Genomic DNA, 27,148 nt, shown 5'->3' on the forward strand with positions numbered 1-27,148 from the left:
TTAAATCCTTTTGAGTGTCTTCTAATTGATCTTTTCCATTTCAGGATTAAGGCAGGACTTTCTAACCTTTTATGGCTAAGACGCAAAGTAAACAGGCGATCAACTTACGCTACCTATGGGTCTGTTTTGAAGTTTTTTAATTGGTTATTTAACGATGCTGCATCAACTACTAGGTTATTTAGCGTCGTTGAAATTAATAATAGCGAGATAGTATTTGCCAGATGAAGCCGAGGATTCGCCATAGATTACCTGAAATTCACCTTATGGTTGGGGAAAACCTCGGAAAAAACCCAACTAGGCAATCAGCCCAAACGTGGATCGAATCCACGCCCGAACGCAACTTCAAGCCGGCAGGCAAACGCCTTAACTGACTGAGCCACGCCGGTGACTTGTTTTGAAGCAAAACAGTGTTAATGTAGTAATATCGTATAAATGACTATGCAATTTGATAATTATTATATAGGAACGGACATTATTGTATTTTCAATAGCGTAAATTAGGATCTGTTGGACAGTCGGGCATGTTGGACACTTTGTACTTTAACGTGTTACGTCGCCACTTGTGGGCACCACATTCTGCTAGAAGTCAATGACGGAAGTAGCCCCACTCGTGCCTACTTCCGTCATTGACTTCTAGCAGAATGTGGTGCCCACAAGTGGCGAGGTAACACATTAAAGTACAAAGTGTCCAACATGCCCGACTATCCAACAGACCCTAATTTACCCTATCGTTCGTAAAAACATAGTTCTTAAAAGGCTTATAATTTTAAATGAAATACTTTAAGTTTTTTTTCCCCTCATGGGGCAAATAAATATCGTTCTTCCTATAGTTTGTTCTTTATTATCGCTAAAATATTTCAATTACATTTCGGTTTTCATTTCCTTTTATGTCCTATAAGATTCTCTTTTGTAATATTACTAGTAGTCATTTCTGAGATTTAATCTCTCTTGCACTCTGTACTTCTTTGTCTGTTGTTTATTCACGTACTTATACATTTCTTACTCGCTTCTCTTCGTTTCACTTCACGTTTGTCACTTTCTGTGACGTTAATGCATCTCCAGGAAATGTATATGGAGAATTGTATTGTTCTGTCTTGCCTTTCAACAGGGAATATGTATGTTACTTTTTTGGAGAATTGTGCTCTAGTGTAATTTGATAAAATATGTTTTGTCGTTTGTGTTTTGTCTTTTCATCCACGTGGAAAGAAAAAGAAATCGTCACAATAAAGTTAGGTTATATCCAACTCAGCGAGCTTATAAAACTGTCGACACGGACAAAAGAATATCCTTGTGGAATGAAATTCGTACTGTGTCGAAAGGACAGCAAGAAAAGACGGCATAACAAAGACACGGAAGAAATGAGATGAGAGGAGATCTCGAGAAGCAACACGTAACTCGTGTCGAGGATGACGCAGTCACGCAAATGGGACAACAAAGGCGTGACAAGATCTGAAATGAGGTGGCAGCAACGTTGTGAAAATAGAGGAAGGGAAGAAAATGAGGCATGAATGAAGAGAAGGAAAGCATAAACCTAATGCAAGAAAATAGATGGATGGTTGGCTGGTTGGTTATTGGTGAACTTAAGTGATAGAATGGATTATTGAGTAGGCTACTGTGCATTTGTTAATTGAGCCATCCTATGTACTGATATGTTATTTTTATTAAATAAATAAAGAATTAAAAAGAATTACTGGAAATAAAAAATAAAAATAAATAAAAAGTCGGGGAAAATGCAATAAAACGGAAAACGCGAATCGAAGAACAAAATAAGAAAGGACTAGAGAAATAAATGAAGAAAAGTAGAAAAAATTCAAACAAAGGATTAAATGTAAGAAAAATGAAAGGAAAAGAGAAAGCTGGAAAGAAAATATAATATCGAATGAGTGCACGCAAGAGATATAGAGAAAGAAGAAACAATGGAAGCAACCGCATCAGTATGAGGATCATTATTAGAGGGCGGATTCATATGCACTAAAAATAACAAAATGTGTACTGTTAAAATTTAAAAAGTAATTTATTTTAGGCAGTTTACTATTATTGACGGTTTTGAAGAATATTGAGAAACCATGAGTCGTTAAAATTGCGTGTGCTTCAAACCATCGCTTAAGCGATACACTTTTGGAATGTTTTTTGGTTAGGCGTCGTTGATAAAACTTAAATTCAAATTTAATAATTTTCTTGCGGCTAACCTGTTCTAAAATACACTGTCGAAGTTTGTCTAACTTGTTACCACAAGGAAGTTAATTTATTCTGATTTTCCAGTCGGCAAGTAGAAAACAGAAAATTGCATTATCGTGCCTATATTATTGACAGGTAGCGAAATTCGAGTTTAGCGATCGAAAAAAAGTCTATCAGCGCTTGCTCTAACTTCAACACCAGCCATATTGCAGCGTTCTCGTGACAACTGTCAAAATCTTAGCACGTGCAAAGTAGACGATAAAGTGGCTTCTTGTTTTGATTGTTATTTAGTCTTTTAATCTCAGCTTTCATCCGTTATACCGTCCCAATATTATACGTTTGCGCAGTCAGTAGTGCCTTTAATTATTATTATGGAGTGCTCTGTTGATCGCCGTGGAATTGTACACAATGATTCGCCGACAACAGTCCACTGTTTGCATGTTGTCATATTTCAATAAATAAAATATAGCTATAGTAATATGTGTCAGTGTATGTGTTTCTTCTGTATTCCATTTTTTCGATATTCCACACTCTAAATCTTATTGTAAGCACAAGATTGCTAAAACCAAATATGCTTTTATAGCGCTAAAAGCTGAAATATTCATTAACCCCTTAAATGTGCATATAAACGCACTATAATATCTTGATCTTTGGTTACAAATAACTTGAAATGCATTTATTTAATGGTAGCATGTAATTTGCAACTAAGAAATAGAAAATGCAAATATGCTCAAATTCGCCCCCTAGTCATTATGATAGGAAACTGCTGGACTCCAACATTTTAGGATGGAAAGAATTGAATAGAACATTTATCTTTTAACTCAAAATGCCTTATAGTTAGAGGTTGGGAGGTCAAAAGAGCTCGAGTACATCCTGTAGAGGACGAGTTGAAAAATCGAACTCATTTATTAAGAGACAAGTATACAACTTTAATTTTTAAGGCTAAACATTGTAGTTGATGATGTTAATGGTAAAATTAAAATAAAATTTGAATATACAAGGAAAAGAACACACATACTTTAACAAACCATCACAACAGTTACCTATCATTTGCATTAGTATCTTAATAATCCTGTATACCTAGAAAGATAAACGTTTATTGCTAAGAGAAAAGTTTTCCCTTTTTTATGCTTTCAACATATTTCATAATATGCACTCTTTCGCATGTATCCCACCTCAAATTCTTATAGCTGTTGAAATAGCCTAAGAAACAGCATTTGATACACATCTATTGTATCGATGCGTGTGTTATATAGAGCAGTCGTAAATACAGGAAACTGCAAACATGTGAACCTGCTTAGTAAACATTTCCTCATGTATTACTCGACCGAGGCGAGTGGAGCCGCGGGCGTAATGTAAACTATCGCGATGCTGTATTAGGAACGCAGAAGCGGTAACGCCACTGCTCCGGGTGCAGGACTCCGCTACTGGCCTTGGTCGAGTAATAACTGTTGTCAGATTATATGTTGTCCGGAAATTCACTGAATACGAGAAGACATTGGAGTCAGTACTGTCCAAACACGAGGTTTCTGATTCCAAGTTTTTTTTTTCCGCGATTTACAATGTAATTGCCAGTAACGAGAGTATCCTGAGGTAACTTGCATCACTTGTACTTGTATGTCACCATTATCAGAAGAATTGAGAATAAATAAAAATTATTTGTTTTGCTGCTAATGTTAACTCATGCATTGTTTAAAGCATTATTATTTATATGTGCTGGTATGGTATTTAGGACCTAGACCTTTCATTTGACCTTATCAGTTGTACTGGACAGTAAGGTTCTGACTCTTTTCGTTTCAGAACTAAAAATATTAAAATTCACTTCTTATGAAAAGTATAGAAACCTTCTACAACTAAAAAAAATGTATTACACCAGATTCTCAAAGTGTTATTTACTCCTCCCAAAGAAACAATTATTTATTTTTCTTACAGAACCTGGGATATTTTAAACGAAGTGTGTATTCATCTTATTTATGATTTACAGTAAAGAATGTGATATAAAAACCTTCATTACTTTATAAGATCACATATACATTGTACAGTAATACAATTTGATATATAATTAGCAGTAGTAGTAGTAGTAGTAGCAGTAGCAGCAGCAGCAGCAGCAGCAGTAGTACATCCAATGAAACAAAAATACAAATTCATTTTATGCAATTATTTTGTTTTATTGAGGAATTACTTGTCAATAAGTTTATCACGTACAATAAAAGTTACTTAACTTTATTTCAATCGGTGATTATGTATGGAATTGTAGGATGGGTTAGCTTATTTAAAACCAATTTTAATCCATTTTATTTATTACAGAAGAAAATAATTAAAATATGGCTTCATAAACCTATTGATTTTCCATGTCAAAAATTGTTTTTAGACTTTAATGTTCTTAAAATAAGACAAATTTATTATATTGCATTAATAAAATTCATACATGAAAATCGAAATAATTTTCAATTGTATTCTCATAGTTATGAAATAAAAGGTATGAATTCTTTAGGATTGTTTGAACCAAAATGCAACACTGCTACAGTATTTAATCATAGTAGTAATTTAGGCTCAAGAATATATAACAAATTTATATTTAAATATCCTAATCTTGTCAGTTCTAATAGTTGTAGTATTAAATTTAAAGAATTATATATGGATTTTATAAATAATTAAAAATTGTAAATTGAAATTTATATATTCTTGTTGCGTAGTAGACATAAGACTAATTAATTATATTTTTCTTCATTTCAATTCAGGGATCCGCCCCTGAGCACGAGTTCTACTCTTTCAGGGGTGAGCTAAAGTTTTTTTTCTTTTTTTATTATATTTTATGTTGCAATTACTAGCAAAATAAATAAATAAATACATAAGTAAGTAAGTAAATAAATAAATAAATAATCTCAGTATAATAGCATTTACCTTCTTTTTATATAAGATTTCGACATCACATTACTTTTTAATCAATTACCTTTTCAATAAGTAGACCTCCCTACTAAATGAAGAATCAAATACAGCATTAACTTTAAGATCAATGTGAGCAAACATGTTGCAAATCTGTTCAGCGCAAATATAAATGTGTGCAAGTTATTATGTTGCAAACATTATAAATTTAATGTCCTCCTAAACAGAAAAATAAAACTGACTTGCCTCTTTCTTCTCGCATAGTCTTCAAATGGGTAATTAAAAGACCAAAGCATTATAGCTGATATACGGTTAGGTAAATTTCAATTTGACTTACAGCTGTGCGAATGGAAAGTGCTTCAAATCTACAAGATGGAGCTCAGTTCATATCGCAACAAGTTGTTTTGAAATCTAGAGACACTGGGATGTGTCCTTGAGATAATTTATTATATCCCATCCGATTCTCTGTCTCACGTCAAGATGAAATGCCTAATTCTGTCAATGTACACTCAAAAGATAATTTTCGACATTGGCCAACTGATGTTAAATACATTAAGAGAAAATGAATCGCAAGTGCTAATGCACCACAAAATTGACTGAAAAATAAATACAGAAATAAGAGTATGTTATGAATGAGGGACATAATAAATTATAAGAAGTATCAGAATCTGACAAGACTAGAACGAATCCTTCAAGCAGATATCAGTATTGAAAGGGCAGAATAAAACACCACAAGAAGATGGTTAGGAGCAGGAGAAATAGTTGACAGGATAAAAGAGGTATTAGGAGGGAGCGGAGATAAAGAGGAAGCCAGGGAAGAAAAATAGATGACGTAGAATAAGAAAGAGCAAAAGAAAGCGAAAGAGGTGTAGGAAATGAAAAAGTAGGAGAAAGGAAAAAGGGATGGCAGAAAGAAGATCAAGAGAAAGAAATAGAGATGACGATCAGGACGAAGAAAAAGACATGTAGCATGGGATAGAGACGATGAGAATCAAAGGGTGAAACAGATGAGAATAAGAGGAAGAAAGAAGATAAGAATAAAGATAATAAGGGAAAGGATAATCATGATGAATAGGAGGCGAATTAAGAAAAAAAGAAGGAAAAATCGAAAAGCTGCTGGGAGGAAAAGACGACGGAGAGAGAAAAATGAGAAGTAGATATGAGCAAGTAGAAGAACTTCGAGATTCTGAAAATCTGGACGAAGGAATAAAGAAGAGCGAACAGGAGAAAGACGTAGATGAAGAAGAAGGCGAATTTTAAGGTTATGGAAATCAGATGGGGGAGAAGATGAATAGAACGTAAGAAGAAGAGGATAGAAGATTGAAAAGGAGAATGCGATGAAAGAAGAGAATAGATTGAGTAGAAAGAAGTTACGGAGATGAAGAAATTGTATGGGATAAAGAGGGAAGGGGTAAGAAGCATAGGGAGAATGCGTGAAATAAGGAAAAAGAGAAGGATAATGTTAAATAAGAATAAATAGAACAGGATAAGAATAAGGAGAAATGAGACAAAGAGATAATATTAAAGAGGAAGATTAGAAGAACGATATATACAGTAGAGTAGTAATTCATTTCATTCACAGTTTTCTGCCTAAGGACAGGTCCTTCATTGAAATCCAGCATTCTCCAGTCTTCCCTCTTTTCCGCTGTCCTCTTAGTCTCAGCATATGATCCATATATCTTAATGTTGTCTATCATCTGATATCTTCTTCTGTTCCGAAGTTTTTTCCCGTTCACCATTCTTTCCAGTGCATCTTCCAGTAGGCAGTTTCTTCTTATCCAGTGACATATCCAATTTATATTTCTCTTTCTGATCAGTATCAGCATTACTCTTTCTAACACAGCTTCATTTCTTACTTTGTCCATTTCACACGTTCCAATCTTCTCCATATTCACATTTCAAATGCTTTTAGTCGTTTCTCTTCTCTTCGTCGTAGTGTTCATGTTTCTGCCCCATAAAATGTCATACCTGACACAAAACACTTGACTAGTTTCAGTTCTTTTTCGAGAAGTCCGCAGAAGATGCTCCTTTTCTATTAAAAATTTCCTTTGCCATTTCTATCCCCTTGTTGACGTCCTGACAGCAGTTCATGTTATTACTTATAATACATCCCAAGCATTTGAAGCTGTCTACTCACTTAAGCTTATTCCACTTCATCATTTCGAATTCGCACGTTTACCTTCTTTATTTTTCTTCCTATAACAATGACTTCGTCCTGGTTGCATTTATCTTCATCCCATACTGCTTCCAGCTGTCATTTGGTTCCAGTAGCATATCCCTTAGTATCGACTCCTCTTCTGCTAACAACGCCATAATATCATCAGCAAATTTTATGCACTTTATTCTTCTTCCTCATACTATCACCCCTCCCATGTTCTGAGAACAGTTCGTCACTAAATCGTCCAGGTAGTTGTTGAACAGTGTATGTGATAAAAAAATCTTTGTTGTAGTCCTCTTCCTATTTAACTTCCCTCTGACATTTCTTCTTCTATCTTGACTCTGGCATGTTATAATAAAGATTACTTAATAGTCTCATCTCTTTCTTCAGGGTTCCTATAAGTTTATTCCAATCGACTCTGTCAATAGCCTTTCCCATGTCCACAAATACTGCATACACTTTTTTTCTATTTTATTTTATTTTATTGTGTTATTTTACGACGCTGTATCAACATCTAGGTTATTTAGCGTCTGAATGATATGAAGGTGATAATGCCGGTGAAATGAGTCCGGGGTCCAACACCGAAAGTTACCCAGCATTTGCTCGTATTGGGTTGAGGGAAACCCCCGGAAAAAACCTCAACCAGATAACTTGCCCCGACCGGGATTCGAACCCGGGCCACCTGGTTTCGCGGCCAGACGCGCTGCCCGTTACTCCACAGGTGTGGACTCACTTTGTTTCTAAAAGGATAATATAGAAAGATAAATATGAAAAGGCATAGACACAAGAATGAGGAGAAGAATAAGACATAGGATATATTATAGAAGAAGAAAAGAAATCACAGGATGTGGAGAAGCAGGACGAAGGTATAATAATGAGGCGGATACCACGAAGCAGAAGGAAGACAGAAAGAGGATAGGGAGAACTGGCTGGTGAGGAGTAGCACTACGAATAAAATTGCTGAAAATAGCGAATCTATAGAATGGGACATGTTCGCAGACTGTTGGTTGTTTTCGGCAGTGTTGACAGTATGGCTCATGGCTTGGCTGTCGGCGGGCTGGTCGGCTGGGTGGCTCGGCGCGTGTTATGTTGTCTGCTGTGTTCAGTTCAGTTGCTGGCGGGTCGTCGCGCGGGACGGCAGCGCCTTGTTCTTGTGGTCGCTATGGCAACGAATGTATGTGTGTTCGCGAGTTCCGCGGTGTTCCAAGCAATTGTTATTTGCGCGGGGTGTCGCATTCAAGTGGAGTGAGAAGTAATATAGCACTGTTTATTCGGGTTGCGAGTGCGCACAAGAAATTTTGTGATCAAACATTTCCGTTTTGAATTTGCGTATGATTATGAGAAATTGACTCATTCTGGTAATAGTGAAGTATAGGAGATTTTTACTGTTCTAGTATCTACGTTATTGGTTCATAATAATTATAATTATTGCGGTGATAATCCCAAAGGTATTTCAATCAAAAGAAATTGAAAACATCTGATTTAATCACGATGATGTTCGTAATTCCGCAGTTAAAAAATTTTCCATTAGGTTTCTTACATTTTCGGAAGTGCAAATAATGAATTGAAAGGTAAAAAGAGATTCATTAAATAAATATGTTTTATCTTATATAAGTTTCTATGTCTTGTACTGGCAAATGGCTTGAGTTATAGCATATTACAGGTACATAACTTACTAATGTGTGAGTGCGATGAATGATAGAATAATGTATAATGTAGAAGCGTATAATGACTTTGTTTCAAATTTTTACGAGTACCTATCTCACCATTTCTTTCTTGCTTGCTTAACTTAAAGGTAGAATATAAGAATTTTAACTTTTGTACGCTTTGAGACAAATTCATTCTTACATACTACATAAATAAATGGCGGAACCTTTGTGAAGTAAAATTAGCATAATGCTGATTCATGATTTCTAATTAACAAAATAGCGACACATGTATGAAGTAGAGTTTATATAGGTTTTACCAACTGCGTTAGGATATATCAGGTAAGATTACTTAATGCTTTATTTAATATGAAATTAAATTGCAGAGATTGTTAAATGGTTTAGGTGCTTTTATAAAACAGTTCTCAGGAATAATTCTGTTGGAAGCAGTCGTGACCTTCTTGAGGTAGGCCTTTTATTGCAATATTTTTTCTAGAAACGAACTAATGAAAATGAAGGAATCCTTTGTGTATTATAGCCGTACACCGGCAACTGTTATCGAACTCTAATTCTCTAGAAAAAAAATTGTTAGTTGGTTCTGTAACAATGCTGTATCAACTAGTAGGTCATTTAGTGCCGATGGCATTGGCGATAGCAAGATGATATTTGGCGTGATGAGGCTGAGGATTCACTATAGATTATCTGACATTTGTCTTACGGTTGTGGAAAACCCCGGAAAAGCCCAGCCACGTACTCAGCCCAAGCGGGAATCGAACCTACGTCCGAACGCAACTTCGGCTCGGCAGGCGAGCGTCTCAGGCGACTGAGCTACACCGGTGGCCTTAATTCTCTAGAAAATGGTACTTAACTAGTAGGCCTATTCTGCCGCACAGCCAACGTATTCGGTGAAGACATTAATCTAGGTCATGGAACATAGATCTAGATTAACATAAGTATGTATAGTTTGGCAATTTTGTTCAGAAAACCCATTCGCTATATAACTCTGGACGCTATATATAAGATGTATGTGCAGAGACCCGGAGTATAGTATAATATACCTGCATTCGTGCCCTAACTGTATCCTGGAGAATTTTTTTGAGCACATTTCCTCATGTCAGTGACTTTTTTTTTTTGAAGTGTAGAATTATATTGAACTTTAAAAATAAAACAAAAAATATCTCAGACCTCAAGAGGATAGTATAGCCTAATGGCTTGCATAGGCTTGCAGTGACTGTCCTCATAGGCCTATTTTATAATTTGTTTCTTACCTTGCAAATCAAGATTTCAGGTATAACTCCCTGTAAAGTTGATTTGAATAATTTCGAGGGAAAAATTGTTCCGGAGCCGGGTATCGAACCCGGGACCTTTGGTTTAACGTACCAACGCTCTACCACTGAGCTACTCGGGAACTCTAACCGACACCGGTTGGATCGGTGTCGGCTCCGGAACAATTTTTCCCTCGAAATTATTCAAATCAACTTTACAGGGAGTTATACCTGAAATCTTGATTTGCATAATACACGTCACTGTTCGTTAACAGAAAACCACAATTTAAGTCACACGGAGTTAGTGTGCACTCGAAGTTGGTTGTTTGACGGTTGTCAGCCCACTTTGAGGTCTGTGGATATAGAGGGAAAAATTGGATCGGTGTCGGTTAGAGTTCCCTTCCTGATAACTACTAGACTGATAGGAGATGACTGTATATCGTTATGTTGAGGGCTTTATACACCCGAAAGTAAGCGAGATAAGGAACCTGAGAGCCTTTCTGGAAATTATGATCAAAATAAAATCCATACTTCTGCCAGGGATAGAACTAGTGCCCTTCCGAGTCGTAACTCTACCGATTTAACCAATTCCGTTCCTGCTCAGTACATGTAATGTTGTTAGCTTAGTTTCGATTGCCGCTGAATAGAAGTGTCAGAAAGACGTAGCTGACAGCATAAACTTCTTTTTCCAGTTGTAATAAAATATAACCTTGATCATGTTTACTTTATTTCGTTGTAAAAGGTAATATTTGGGTTGTTAAACGAGCTTCTGATTTCGAAGCTCATGAAGGACTTTAAAATGTTGATTTTCTGTCACGAAAACCTGTTTGTAATTGGGAAGTAAACTAAAGCATGAATTTTGAGGAAGAGTATGTTGATAAAATTGTTGGAATATTGGTGAAAAGGAAGTGTTTAAAGAAATAAGCACTGGTAAAGTATTTTTAAAAACATAGTCTAATTAATTTTAGGAGTTAAAAAGGAATCTGTGGTTTACAGTGGTCCTTTCTCTAGTGTTTTCAGTTTCTGCTACCTTCATTGAAACAATAATGAATGATTATACTTGTTCGTATATCAAAGTGTTATCTCCTGTTAGAGAGGGAAAGGAACTGGCCACCCTATCCCATTTTCTCCTGGCCTAGTTGCCTCATAAGTGGTGTCTTCTTGGTATCACTTATGAGGTCTTGTCTTTGGATGGTTGACAGTTGACTAAACAACAACTACTTCCGGTTAGCTAGTATTATAATATATCCTATGGTTGTAGCTTAATACAGTCTTTCTATTCGGAACCTGAAATAATGTAAGGGTTACAACGAAATTTTATTTATTGCAATTCATTTTAAACTAAAGAAGTTTACTAAGCTATTGATGTTAAAGCGATGTTGAAAGGAGTATGATGATAAAAAATCGAAGTAGCGGAAAGAAACTCAACCAATTATTATTTTATATCACAAATATCGGGGAATTTCTGAAGGTTCAATTCTCCATTTCACCAATTACGAACTTCCGCCATTTGAGGAACAGTCTAATTTATTGCTTATTTTATCCATTACTTTGTACTTATGTGATCCTTCCCAAAAAAAGCTATAAATTACTTTTGTCATCTTAGACATCGTTTTGCTTAATTGTCAAATTTTAATTATACAGTTACACCTTCCCTTTATGACATTTTAAAACTAATATTACTAGGCTATAATTTATACATTGGTCTAGTGCTAATTCATAATGTAAGTTATTTCAATTTATATAAGCCACTTGGTAGGAATTATTACTGCTTAGTTTTCAACGACAATTTGAAAATCTTCATCGTTGGATTTCATGTGATTACCCTGGCTTGAAAGACCTTTTGTTAGTGCTTATCGGCCTTTCCATTTTATTCTTTTAAGTTACACATAAACTTATTTTGCGCACCGAAATAACCTAAGTTATGTACAGTACAGTACGTTTCATACACAACGTGGAAGTCTGCTCCGGTGAGAGTGGTCTACACTATTATGAAGATAATTATTTGATTCCAGTTATAGCCTACTTCACTAAAGTTGATCATATTGTAGTTTTTTCCGTTCCCTGAATTGTATGTGAGCTACCGCGATTGTTTTATTGCGCAAACTTGCATAGCCATAAACATTTATCGCTGCTGAATGGGCATTGCGTAAGTAAATATAACCTGTTGCATTAGCGAAAAGAAGTAAAAAAATGAGTGTTTGCTGTTAAATCCTGCTCTTACGTTCTCGCTACCTAATAAACCGTAATAATTCATTAAAGCCATGTGTTGGGATTAGAAGTGCAGTACATCCGGTTTGATATTGCATCATAACAAAGGTTGGCCTGAGCTTTCCTTGTAGGTGACGTAGCACTAGTCGTCAGCAATGCGTGATTAGCAGTGACCATCATCTAACCTTCAGAGGCCGTCTACATAATCTGCGACTTCGAAACCAAGCGAGAAAAACAGATACTGTAGAAGTAGTTTAACCACTTTATACAGAACCAGGACTGTAGGTTTATTGTTTGACCTTCCTATTCTTTATCTAGGATGCGATAATTTTAATCGGCTTATTTAAGGACGCTGTGTATCATCTGCGAGAATATCTACCGTTGATGTAATTGGTGATAGTGAGATGGTATTTGGCGAAATGAGCTCGGTGATTCGCTGAGAGATTATCTGACATTCGTCTTACAATTGGAGAAAACCGGGAAGAAAACACAGTCAGGTGATCAGGCCAAGCGGGATTCGAACCGACGCCCGAAATCAGTCTCGACTTAATAGGCAAACGCGCTATCGTTTGAGCTACGCCAGTGGCTGCCAAGACTATTGAACTCGATTTATTAAGGGTGGACCTAGACAAAAATGCAGTCAGTTACAAAATATTTTACCATTAACGCAGTATTCACTGTAAATAGTTGCAATTTTGCATGCACATTATAAGTGGTGCGGCTATAGGCTATACTGATTTCTTTTCAGGTTACTTTTTCAACATAATATAGGGTCATGGGAATATTACATTTTTTAAATACGATTAATGAGGCAAATTTTTTTCCAAAACTATTTAAGATAAAGACTTGAAAGTTTTTATATAAATTCCTCTTAGACACATATGAAAATGGTTGGAAAATTGTATTGTATGCAAATATCTTAAGGAATTATGTTCGTTTTTAATTTCTACAAAAGAAAATAGCTTTAGAAGCAATGCTGTTGACAGATAAAAAGTAAACCTGATTTATTCATGACTGATCGAACTTAACACAACTGTGTGAACATGAAAAGGCGCATTAACTTCCAAATTTTACCTGTCCACTACAAAAACTCGATTTGAGCCCCGTTGGTGACACGACAGATGTCGAGACAATACTCCAGTTCTGCCCAGACTCATGCCAGCGTATCCTTGGATACCACTGCTTTGTGATGCGTCGTCTCAGGTCGTTCAGGTTCTGTGACATGGAGGTGACAGGCACGAAGTCTTTGGTGTACCTTCATAGAAAGAAGTCGTGGGTTAAGTCTGGCGATCGCGGGGGCCAGAGTGACATTGGTGAGTTGTATCATGCATGGCCGATCCAGCGTTCTGGGAGGGTAGTTTTACACTTTAATAAGATACCCCATACCTGGATTATGGCACTTATAGTTCCTTACTAGCCCGCCTTGTTGTCCCAGTAGTTTTGGAGAAAAAATATACTTACTTATGGAAAATTTAACGTTTCAGTAAAACTACTTTAAAATCTACTACCGTACTGTTTACAGTGCCTTACTTGTATCTGTTTGGTATTTAAATTTTAAGAAGCACTTCTAAGTGAATTTAATTTAGAGCCTACAACTTTGGGAGGTTATTAAATACGAGATCTGGAACTGTCTCATAATACTAAAATTTAAAAATACATTTTTGAGTGATTTTGCGAACATCTCCTTCCAAATATGCATAATTTAAAGTAAAGGTCATGTATTCGCTCAAAGTAATTTAATGTAAGAACCATAATCAACCCTGTTTATGTATAGAAGGTAAGCATAATATGCCTCATGCTCCGGTGCAAGTCCTCGGGCCCTTGAGGCTTAATTCCCAACGCCAACTTAAACACAGGCATAATAAATTAGCAGTAAAATGAAACATTCACACTGAGAAACGTGTACGTAAGGAACACCAAATTTTGTTGGTTCTCAAATAATTTTTTTTTTTTTGTAAGACGTTGATTTGTGTTATTGAAAGGCAGTGTATTTTGTTTAAAGTTTGTGTCATAAGAGGAGTAACAATAGAATGGCTGGCGCTATTTTCTGTCTCATCATATGAAACTTTCTCGGTGGTTTTTGTATTCTTACATGCTACTGCAGTCATGTTTAATCGTGTGCCTACATGCGATTCTGAGATTCTACGTCACTGTTGCACTTCGTTTAAAGGCTAGAATTGTCTGCTCTGAACATGTCTATGTTACTGTATTTGATTCGATTCCCGATCTTCCGTTATCAATTACTTATTCCGTGTAAAGGAATTCTTCATTTCTACATAAACTTGGCGTGAAAAATTCGAACTATAAGTACAAAGTTACTCATTTTACGTCAGCACTATTGCGCCTATGCGAACGTATTGTGAATGATCGGTTTTATTGACATGGTTTTTTACTTTAATATCTACGTTATATACGTTTACGTTTAATTTTGCATTGTTAATAACGTCATGCAAACACAAGAGGAAAATTAATACTGGTATTTCGCACTGTTCACACAACTTGTCACAGTGCCAGTTCATCTTAGTTTCGAACGTAGGCCTACATATTTAAATAGTAATAGCCATTTACAAAAATTTACGTAACTTAACGTAAGACTGAGTTTAACTCAGAATTTTGGATATATTTAGGCTAGTGGAGAGACATGAAACTTGCAAAACTTGACGTAACAATACAGAGAATATGTAACACAATTTTGCAAATGTTCAAGTTGTGTTGTATAACTTGTCATGCGAGTGGATTAAGACAAATGGAGTCATTCATTCATTCATTCATAGTTTTCTACCCTAGGACAGGTCATTCACTGCAAACCCAGCATTCTCCAATCTTCCCTATATTCTGTCTTCTTAGTCTCCGCATACGATCCATATGTATCTTAACGTGGCCTATCATTCAATGTCTTCTTCTGCCCCGAACTTCTCTCCTGTTCACCATTTCTTCCAGCGTGTCTTTCAGTAGGCAGTTTCTTCTTAGCTGTTGAACCAGCCAATTTATTTTTCTCTTCGTGATCAGTTTCAGCATTATTTTTTCTATAGCAGCAACTGACCTCTATAATAACCAATATTTTTATTGTTCCGTGTCCACAGAAATGGGCCAATCTTTGTTCAGAATTAAAGAAGCCATTAAATAATGCTAATTTGTTCCCTGGTGAGTCCGTGATGGACAAATTGGAATTCTTTAGTTCTACCAGTCTCCTTCCAACATTGCTGAGGGCTCATTATAACCTTATGTCCTTTAGAAGGGACTAGTTAAATTTAAAAAAAATCCATCGTCTGATATCACGTAGTCTTATAATTATATATTCGGACAAAATTCCCAAAGGGATTTATTTTTAAAGATTAATTTTATGAACTTGTTTGTTCACTCTTTTATTCTCCAACTTCTAACAAAAGACTGAATGCTTAATAATAGTTAATATTTTCTTCTGATAATGAACTTTAAAAATTAATAATGGAACCTTATGTAATTAATCCGAATTCAATTTAATTTTAGTTAGCATCTAGTGCGAGAACTGTAACATTTGCGTCTTGCAATCCGTTATTTCTTTACAATATCCTAGCCTCCGGCTGAGGCGCATGCCTGACCATCCGGAGTTGCGCTCTTGCTGGGTTCGAGTCCCGCTTGGGCTGATAATCTGGTTTTTTTTTTTTAGTGATTTTACCCAACCGTAAGGCGATTGTCAGGTAATCTATTGCGAATTCTCGGCCTTATCTCACCAAATACCATCTCACTATCACCAATTCCATCGACTCTAAATAACCTAGTATTTAACACAGGCAAGTAAAGAAAAAAAAACAATATCGTCACTAGTTCTTGGAATCTCATTAAATATCATACAATTTTGAGATGTTAAGACTCCTAGTAAAATAAATATATCTCTTAACGTGTATAAATTTTTCGTAAGAGACAAGTATAATTTTTCTGCAATAGCTTAGCCTATATGAAATAAAGAGGAACGGATTTTGTATCATTCGAAAATTTCTCTCAATTTAAATTGTTTGTATCTTCACAAATTTTTGCTTGAAAGTTTAGGCACATAACAGAAAATCTAGAATGACTCGAAAAAATATCGTAGCTTCCTACACTAAAGATCCGGGTTCTGGTATCGGAAAGTCGAAGTGAAATTTGTAGTCGAGAAATGGTGTTTGGGGCAGGCTTTTTCAAGATACAACCATTTATATTGCAAGAATTACACCGTATCATAATAATAATAATAATAATAATAATAATAATAATAATAATAATAGTCATCATCATCATCATCATCATCGTGGAGTAACGTAGACGCCCATGTTGCGTTGAATTGCGGGAATTTTCGAAGATGCTAAGTCATCTATGTCTACGAGTTTCAATGTCTCGCTCTTAGAGGACTCTTGAGGTGAATTAATCAGAATCAAATAACCGATATTCCATAAGGAAATTAAGGTTGCCAGGTATGTTATTTTCTGACTTCAATAATAATCATTAAACTAACTGTCACACCATATCTGTCTCTCAGGTTTCGTGACACCGTGGCATACAAATTCTGTAAAACTGTTTACACATTTCCAAACTAAATATAGGAGTTGGCAACTGTGACGTTTGGTGAATGTTGATCGGACCACTTTGCATCGCAGAGCGTTTAGATTCTCGATCCATTAAAGTAAGAGGATATTTGATTTTGAAAGTAGTTGTTTTGTTGTGAAACCGTCGTTGTAGAATAATTAATGAAAAATTTACGATCCATATATTTTAATTAGTTTCGTCTGAACACTCAAAACAAATCAGTTCGAAAGAACTTGGTCAGTCAATTCAGATGACTTCCCTTTCAGATCATTCGCAGTGCGTTCGAGTGTGGCTTCGAATTCCATTAAGGGAACCCGGTAGTGATTAGGGGTCAAAAATCCGATTTTTTATTTTGTGTTTTAAAAAAAGTACAAAACTTGCTCTTTAAAACAATATAAATATTGCGGGGGTATTTATGCAGTTAAGCCCTTTAAATGACCTTTAAATTTGTGGGCGCATGTACTCGTAATTCATACATCCTTCTTTTTTTTTTTAATGCAGTTTTCCATAAGTTGACATTTTTTCAAACTTAAATGCATTTTTCTCTCAAAATACTGAATCAATTTATATAAAATGTTGACAATGTTTTCTGCAGTCTGTGTTCTACATAGTAGACCTACGGGTTTAATAATATCACACACATAACGCGAGAAAAAAAATATATGCATCGAAAAAAAATTCAGAAAATGTTAAACAAAGTTCAGTATTTCTCCTGTTTCACTAGGGGTGAAATATTTAATTAAATTTTGCTTTAGAATTTACAATATACATTATTAGACAACTTAAAAAATACAAGGTATATGAGTGAAGATTGTAGCAAGTAATGTGCGTCTGAAGAATGTGGTACATTTAGCAAAGTGGGAAAACAGTTATCAGTTAGGGACTTTCTTTTGCACTTGGATAAGAAAGTAATTAGTTATCTTATATCCCACTGAATTCAGAATGATTGATTGTATAAGCATGGAAATGTTTATTCCACTCTGAGCACTAAAAGCCCAGAAATATTGAACTAAACTTTTGTACTGAAATTTTTTAATTGCACAGGCATCACTACCCACTCCCCTTAAAGGGATACGGAATTGTCTATCTTCACAACGTTAAATTATGTATCGCATAAGGAGCTCTTTCTGGAACACTGTTGAAGCTAGGTAGGTGATATTTTTACATCTCGTGTACACATAATCTGACTTTAAACAGTAGTTTTCTTTAAATTGTTTCCTTACTGAGAAATAATTTTTCCCCATTCTTTTATATTTTTTCGACTATTTTTAGTACATTGCTCCCTGTAACATCTCCAAAATTTAACAAATTTGAAAAAATATTGTTTTTATACATGTAAAACATCTAAATAAACAACTCTTAAAAATGTCAGCGTTTTGGATTAAATAGAAGCTGAAAAGAGAATCTCTTATGTGAAAAACTTAGCTTATTGAAAATGAGCGTTAGAACAATATTTGTATAGTTATATGTGATGTAGCGTTTTAAAGAGGTGAAAACCAAGCAATAATTTAAAAAAATATAAGTTTAATCAAAATTTTCAACCAAACTCCAATTCAATTCCCCCTTCAGTGTCATTTACTTTTACATTATATTTATTGTGGTATGAAAAACTGGGGCATTTAGTGCTGATTTAACATACCTGGCCTTTTCCAAGATTTCTCCAGAAAGTACGTTTCCCTGGAGCCGTTTACAGAAAGAGAACACAATTTCATGATAAGATTTATTGGAACAGATACAGCAATTGTTTTATTCAATGTTGTAGCAGAAGAGTCGCGAATACGATTTTTGGAAGAGCTTTTAAGCTTTTCTCCCTGTTCATTTTCTTTCATATAAGTATATACCGCAATTCTACACACACTCGTCGCTTTAAGTGTTGTCTTCAAAAAATGACTAACGGAAATTGTCTTCCATTCCTGACATTGTCATATTCGCTCTGTAAATATAAACTCGACACACATCTTCGTTGGTATCAAGAATGTATGTAATGTCCTCTACCACCTATTAAATCGAAAGTAATTACTGAGCACATCAACACCAACACACGCTCAGAATATCCATCATCTTGAATGAAAAGTAATTGCAATTGACGTATTTAAAAACTGAACTTACCTAGGTTATAAGTAGGGCCGTGACATCAGTGTATTTGTATTAGACTGAGGTGAACATACGACGCCCCGGACAGAATGTAGTAGACGTGTTTCAAGTACAGGCAGCGGAAGCGAAATTAACACATGCCTAAGCAAGCACGTTCCGTGTTTTGTATACGATTATTGCGTAATATAAAATCAGGACAATACAATAAATGTATATAAGGGTTAATATCGGAATAAAATCCTGGTGAGGTTGAGAATAATTGTTGGAAATCATACTTAAATTGTCACAAATGTGGTAAAACATAGGTCTGAAAAGATGTTTTTTTTTTTTTTTTTTTTTTTAATATTTAGAGTTCTGCATTACAGTTTTAGAATGCCGAAAACGTATATGGCGTACAATTTTGCTTTTTCTATATTTAACTATTACATTAATTTATTTATCGCATCAATTTCGTATCTTACTTTTCTTGCACGTTGATCGCTTAGTTTCGGTTCCTGCTGCAATAAACAACAACATTCATTTTCAAAGTTTCAAATGAAAATGACCGCCGAGCGTCAGATCGTATAACCTTGTATGCGGAAAAACTGCGTTCAACATCGGCTGAAACCAAGGGCTCATATGTAAAATATTTCATATTATCAATTTCATTTCTACATCACACAGTAATACAAAAAGACGGTGGCTTCAATTCATTATGCAAAGTTGCAAAAATTCTATCAGATGATAAGTGCGATTGTTGTAAACTTGATGTAGACTTGAAATTGATGATGTGAAATATTTTACATATGCGTCCTTGGTTTCAGCCAATGTTGAACGCAGTTTTTCCGCATACAAGGTTATACTATCCGACACTCGGCGGTCATTTTCATTTGAAACTTTGAAAATGAATGTTGTTGTTTATTGCAGCAGGAACCGAAACAAGGCAAACAACATGCAAGAAAAATAAGATATGGAATAGATGTGATAAATAAATTAATGTAACAGTTAAATATAGAGAAAGCAAAATTGTACGCCATATACGTTTTCGGCATTCAAAAAATGTAATGCAAAACTTTAAATATAAAAAAAAAAACATCTTTTCAGACATGTTTTACCACATTTGTGACAATTTTATTTAAGTATGATTTCCAACATTTATTCTCAACTTCACCAGCATTTTAGACCTTTCCGATATTAACCCTTAGGCCTATATACAATGATTGTATTGTCTTGATTTTATAACACGCAATAATCGTATACAAAACACGGAACATGCTTGCTTAGGCGTGTTTCAGATTCGCTTCCGCTGCCTGTACTTGAAACACCGACAACAAACTGACCGGCGTCTTATATTCACCTCAGACTAATACAAATATACCGACCCTAGTTATAAGCAGGCCTAGACTGAGGGAGATAATGAAGAACGTTATTATGTTGTATAAAGACAGAGTATAGGTACCTATTCTTTTTTTTTAAGTAGATTATTTTACGACGCTTTATCAACATCTTAGGTTATTTAGCTTCTGAATGAGATGAAGGTGATAATGCCGGTGAAATGAGTCCGGGGTCCAGCATCGAAAGTTACCCAGCATTTGCTCATATTGGGTTGAGGGAAAACCCTGGAAAAAACCTCAACCAGGTAACTTGCCCCGACCGGGAATCGAACCCGGGTCACCTGGTTTCGCTGCCAGACGCGCTGACTGTTACTCCACAGATGTGGACAGGTATCGATTCGTTAGCCAAGTGATCAGTTTGGCTCGTTCGCTGAGTCCGTAACCGAAAATACTACCTCTATTCTAAGACATAATTGCAGTTTGATAAATCGTATTTGAGACGTTTTCTGTGAGTAATGAGTAAGGAAATATGTATTAAGGGATTGAGGCCTTCGGCCTGGTCTATCTTCACTCGTTTATTGATTTTTTTAGTAACAGTAGTCATTCACAAGTAACGTGACTAAAGTAGTCATGTGGTCAGCATGACATAAGGCTGCAGTCACATTGTAGGCACGCTTGGGCAAGTAAAAGGGAAGCGCCTGCGTGCCCAAGCGTGCCTACAAGCTTGCTGTGGAAGTGTGTTCACATTGGAAGCAAGTAACCGCTTCCACTTCCAGTCTAGTTGTCGAACTGGATTCCTCGGATGAAGAGCATTTAGTGTTAGAAAATAGAGAGTTGAAATTTTAATGATAGATGAGGATGCATTAAGAGCATTAAGGGATGAGTGGGTGAACGAATATTTTAAGGACAGGGAGGAAGATGGAGAATAAACGAATTTTTCCCGATCTTCTTAAACAGCCAGATTTATTCTTTAATTATTTTGGAATGTCCTTGCAAGATGCATACCAGATTGTCCTTCTTTCTTGAATCCATTGTGGAAAAAAATCACTCACAAAAAACAGCTACAAATATCCCGTCACACAGAAACGTGCTAGAAAAAACAAATTTATTTGATCGGCGGAGACGGGTGAACAAGCGTGCACAAGCTTGCGCTTGTAACTTGCTTTCAGTGTGAATACCTTCGCCGCGCCACCAATAGTTTCAACAGACATTCACTAATTTTGTTTCTTCAGGCACGCTTGGACACGCAGGCGCTTCCATTTTACTTGCCCAAGCGTGCCTCCAATATGGTCGCAGCCTAAGTGATTGCTTGTGACGGTATTTGACAATCACACGTGAAAGATACACACAGTGTTCCAATGGGAGATAAATGTCCACACTTCTCTGTCGGCAATCGGCTGGATTTGTAGTTTACAGATCCAAAAACGAAGTCAATATTTATTATGTTCGTCATTGTCTAAGGATTTTCAAAAGGAAATTATGCACAAATTGTAATTAGTACAGACCAGGGTGTAAGATGAGCCGTAGCTGTTCTCCATTTCCCTTTTAATGAGGGATCTCTGCCTGCAAGAGCTTCACGCTGGGAATCTGCGACGCTCTCTTCCTTCGAGATTCATTTACAAGAAGCTGCGAGCGCTGTTTGTAAATCGCGATAATTAATTAAGTCTCGGTGGGATACTAATGGTGGCGCAGTAGAATGCCTTGCAGGGAAGGGGATGCTCTACTCTGAACACACGGGAGTTATGTTCAGAGAAAGGAAGAATTTTGTGCAGCAAATGTAACGTCTATATTACAATGGTTCCGAAACTGTGAGCCCCGCTTGCAAGTATACAAGATATCCTAAAGGAAAATTTTCTTACACAAGTTTAGGTATATACGACACAACATCAAGACCGACGGAAGACTAGACTTGGACAGAATTAAATTCTCTAGAATAATGGCGTTGCCTAGTGTGCAGCATGGAGTTACGATTTGATTAATTATTTAAAAAACAACAAAGTTGGCAAACACCAGCACAACTAATATTCCTAATGTGTCAGAAGATGCTCTGTAAATGATGTTTTTCGTAATGATTATACAAAAACAAAATAAAAGTAATCAAAGTTAACTAGGTTGTTACAGAATATTACAAAGATGTGTTTTGCGGTAGTTACTTGCGCATTAGTAAATTCCTAATGTTCTGGTTCTACTGCTCACAGACATGGGACTTAACAAGAAAGCGATAATGGCTTGCGAGCGGAAAATAGAAAAATTCTGGCCATCAATTCAAAAAACCGAATAGGGAACGAGGAGTTTAGTCTTGACTAGTATTCAAGACGCAGCGATCACCACTGGAAGAGCAAATGGAGATCAGCAGAACACGCCACGCAGTATGACGTGATTACAATAGATTGGTGTATAGCAGGCCTTCACAAGGTTTGCGCTCTCCGAGCCGGCTCACAGCTCATGAGCGGAATGCAGTTATTAGCTGCGCTCTGTATAAGGGTGGATTGGACGAAGGGGTGATCTCGTACAAAATATACACAAAAGAAAATACTATTACGAGTGTTTATGAAATGAATTCCCGTTCAGTGTTTGCAAAACTATCTTGGACTATTATTAATTAATAAAGAAATATTTATTTTACAGAAATAATAGAAATTCTATAGCTACTTAAATGTAGAATATCATTTTGTTATATTTTTATTTATCAGTACATCAAAATGAGATTTTATTCTGTTGGCAGCTGAAAGGAACAGTAGCCTACTGATCCTAATGAAACATCAGTTACAGATGTTCGATGTCTGCCTTTATTAAAGTTGATTATAGAAAACAGTTGCTCACAAGTATAAATGTTGAGCCAAACATAGCAATCATTTTCACAGCCAGCCTGTGTAGTCGTGGATATTATTGCTAATGTTTAGTCTTCTAAAACTCAACCAGGCTAGTAGTATCATTCAAACGATCTTTAGCCCTTAGGTGACATTGAAGATCAATAAGTTCGAGTTGTAAATCGTTAAATGTTAAATGTTATGTTCCATCTTTTAGATTCCTCCATACTGTAGGTAAGCAACGTGAAACAGTTACTGAGAATAAGTCTACACACTGCACTCCACTAGATAACTGAGTGGTCGTTTCCCTCTCCTCTACCTATTGCAAGTCTATGTCATTCTGACGTATCTCCCTCTCCGTTTCGGCTTACGGTAAACATGGCTCTCCCGCTCCGAAGGAGAGCGCGCGCTCGTTGAGCGCTGTTTGTGCAGGTATGGTGTATAGAATGGTAGCTTGGAACCAGTGGATTGACCAGTGAATGAGAGGAAGCCAGACGAACTGAAAAAAAGATCTTCGGACAGACGCCCGACAAAGGCGAAACAGAAGTCAGCAAGGGACAATCTTGTGAAGAAGGGATTAAAAAAGTTTTACTGAAATCAGAACTGCTTCATTTAGCTTCCTTCGCCAGAAAATGATCTTTGCTCTCAAGGGATGTAACAGGCTAGATCAAATTCTGTGAAATACTGTAAATACAGAGCGCAGAAAACAAAACTTGACTCTGGTAACGTATTCGCTTGCTGACCGCCGGGAATTGATAAGCCCGGAGTGGTTAGTTTCGTTGGTGTTCTCACAAGAGATAGTAGTCGTAAAAATAATGATAGTTAATTACACTATTGAGCGACGAATATTCATGCATTGTGGAGATTTCTTAGTGAAAAGGCGAGAGTGCTAGAGAACCTGTTATAGCCCTGTCCTGAAAAAGTCATAGTCTACCTGAAATATTTGCGATAATTTCGGCTACGTTTGCCGGAAGCTACCCGACCGCCTAAAAAGTAGTGTGAAACAGACTCCATTAAAAAAAAAACCTATTGGTGTTGAACAGCAACTTCGTATGTCAAAAAATTCAGTTTTACAGGAGAGTGAAAAACATTTGAATAGGCTATCTTGAAAACTAACAGATGTCAGACAAAAGAATAATTAAATCTCTTTATGTTGTCTTTTTTTCTCTTTGCGTTCCCCTTGTTCCCCTTGTGTTCCCCTAGTCCTCCATGTCTTTCCCTTGTTCTTTATGTGTTCCCTTCTTCTTCATGTTATCCTCTTGTTCTCCATGTTTCCTTTTGTACTCCATGTTTCCTCTTGTTCTCCATGTTTTCCCCTTGTTCTTCATATTTTCCCCTTGTTCTCCATGTTTCCCCTTGTTCTCCATGTGTTTCCCTTCTCCTTGTGTTCGCTTGTCCTCCTTGTGTTCCCTTTGTTCTCCTTCTGTTAACCTTTTTCTTTTTGATTTTCCTATTCTCTTTGTCTTCCCATTGTTCTCCATATCTTCCATTGTTCTTCCTGTCCTCTCATTGTTCTTCTTTCATTCCCTTTGTTTTCTCCGTATTCTAATTTTTCTCGTTGCGGTTCCCTTATTCTCCTCCTATTGCCTTTGTTTCCGTTCTGTTCCCTTTGTTCTACTTGTCTCCTTGTTTCTCAACGTTCTCCTTGTCTTTCCTTTGTTCTCCTTGTATTCCCATTGCTTTCCTTATAATCTGCTTGTTCCCCTATTCCCCTTGTTCTCTTTCTGTTCACCTTGTTTCCCCATTATTCTCCTGGCCTTTCCTTTGTTCTCCTTGTCTCCAATTTTCCTCTTTCTTGTGTTCGCTTTGTCTTCCCCTTGTTCTCCTTGCGTTTCTCAAGTTCTCATGTGTTCCACTTGTCTTCCACGTGTTTTCCTGTTCTCCATAGTATGTTCCCATTGTTCTCATCTTCCTCTTGTTCTCCTTATCTTTGCCTTCTTCTCCTTATATTTCCGTTCTTCCTACATCTCACTTCTCCTTACATCCCCCTTGTTCTCCTTGCATTGCACTTGGTCTCCTCGTCTTCCACTTGTTTTCCTTGTCTTTATTTTCTTTCATTCCTCTTGTTGCCTTTGTCTTCCCGTTATCGTATTCTCCTTACTCTCCTCGTTTCATTTCTCGTGCTACCTACACGTAGTTCTACGACGTAGAATCTACGTGAAGATATGCAGCGTAGTAACGCTATGCACCTGTCTTACACTCATAGCCTACGTAGTTCTACGTAAAGATATGGAGCGTAAGAAAATCTATGTATCAGTAGGCAGGTGATCTCACCCACATAATATGTTCTACTTAAAGATATGCAATAAAGCACTATATTCCCCGAGCAGATCAATCCGCCATGTTGATTCCCAAGCGAGTGACGTGACGTGACGCGACGTCTGTATGGCGAAAACAACAATACGGAAAATAAAAAACCTGAAATGTGCATACACTTTCGTTTTAAACATTAAACTTGATTAAACATTAAACTATATTATTAATTTTACGCAATGGTTGGCTGTGCGGCTTCAAATTGTACAAATAATAAATTGTAGACAGGGAGTCTACAAATTGTACCATTTTCCTACTGACAAAGAAAGAATAAATAAGTGGCACATAAATTCGAGATGCAAGGATTGGACGCCAACAATAAATAATTACCTTTGTAATATAAGTATGATTCGACATATTTTATGGTGAAATATTCCAAGAAATGAAATGTGATTTCAATACTTGCATGAAGTAGTCATCAGGGGATTTTAAATGAATTCATTGAAACGTTTATTCAGGCTGCACTGCTTCATATAGAAAGTTTAATTCAAATTCATTGTTGTCACTGTCAGTCTAGTGGCCCAAATGCTGCTCTAAAATGCTTGTCTTTAACTTGGAAGTTCGAGGGTTTGAGTCTCCATGTGGACATCATTTGTTTTAGTTATAATTGCTTTCTACCTTTAAATTAATTGATTAATTATTTCCATTACAACATTAATTTACATAGTACTTTACTTTACTTAATATTTTTTGTAATAAATTAATTTTCATCGAAACATTAATCCACATAGGAGCTACTTTACTTTATATTTTTAATACATTTTCACCTAAATATTAATGCACATAGGACTTATTTTACTTTATATTTTTAATATATTTGCTTATTTCATAGGAAACTATAGTGAAAACTTACTGTCACCCAATCTCAAACCTGCATATACAGTATAATCTTGTCATTGTACACGATCCCGTTTTCAAAATTGTTTGTCTCCTTGACTATGGGATTGTTCTGCTTGTATAATAAAGTGCTCTAATATGCAACATAGAAGCGTTATGCACCTGTCGACAGGTGATCGCACTCACACGCAGTTCTGCGTAAACAAATGCAGCATAGTACAGCTAAGCACCTGTAGAATTGTTTACTTGAAGTCAAAGTTTTCTTCTTATTAATTCTCTGTTTTCATCTTAGTAGAAATAAAGGTCAAAATTATTAATCATAGGCTGCTTTGGTTTGTAAAATAATTCAGCCCACAGCCTTCCGTCCTATTGTTTTATAAAATAGTTCGCCGTGAATATCTTAAATGTTTCATTTTCCTAAACACAATAATTTTATTATACTGTTGTAAGTAAGTCTAAATATTTCATCGTCTATACTTACATCTTGTGATTGCTAAAATGTTTAACAGATCGTTAATTAAAAAATAGTAAACTAAATATGATAATAAATAAAAGTCAGTATGATATTGAATCAATGATCACTGTAAAAATTTTGACCATAGCATTTCTCAATATTGTAGTAAACTTAATGTTTATCATTATTATCTTCGTTCTTGCAGGAAGATCCAGTGTTGTTTGTTCCTCAGTATAACACTTACAGTGGAGTTAATATGCTATTGCCCCGGACTTCGCGACTATCATGACATAACACACGGCATGTGTTTAGTGCCTTCACGCAGCTTGAAGACGTGTCACGTCTGCACGACCTTGTCCTCCCCACTTCTCCTTCCAGAGGAATCTAGCTATGTGATACATGCGACAATGAATTCATCAGTCTTTTAAATACAACGATACTT

General features: G+C 36.0%; 1 protein-coding gene across 2 annotated transcripts in view; it reads left to right on the forward strand.

Moving 5' to 3' along the window:
• The first annotated feature begins 8,273 nt into the window (after positions 1-8,273).
• The window catches only part of LOC138694382 (breast cancer anti-estrogen resistance protein 3 homolog), a 922,749-nt gene continuing 903,874 nt past the window's right edge, over positions 8,274-27,148 (forward strand). The window contains exon 1 of one of the 2 annotated variants that reach the window (XM_069818063.1): positions 8,274-8,792. The gene's annotated coding sequence lies outside the window, so the exon portion shown is untranslated. The remainder of the gene's footprint in view (positions 8,793-27,148) is intronic. The other variant, XM_069818065.1, reaches the window with a different exon arrangement.

Source organism: Periplaneta americana, chromosome 2 (assembly GCF_040183065.1).
Source record: "Periplaneta americana isolate PAMFEO1 chromosome 2, P.americana_PAMFEO1_priV1, whole genome shotgun sequence".
Lineage (NCBI taxonomy): Eukaryota > Metazoa > Arthropoda > Insecta > Blattodea > Blattidae > Periplaneta > Periplaneta americana.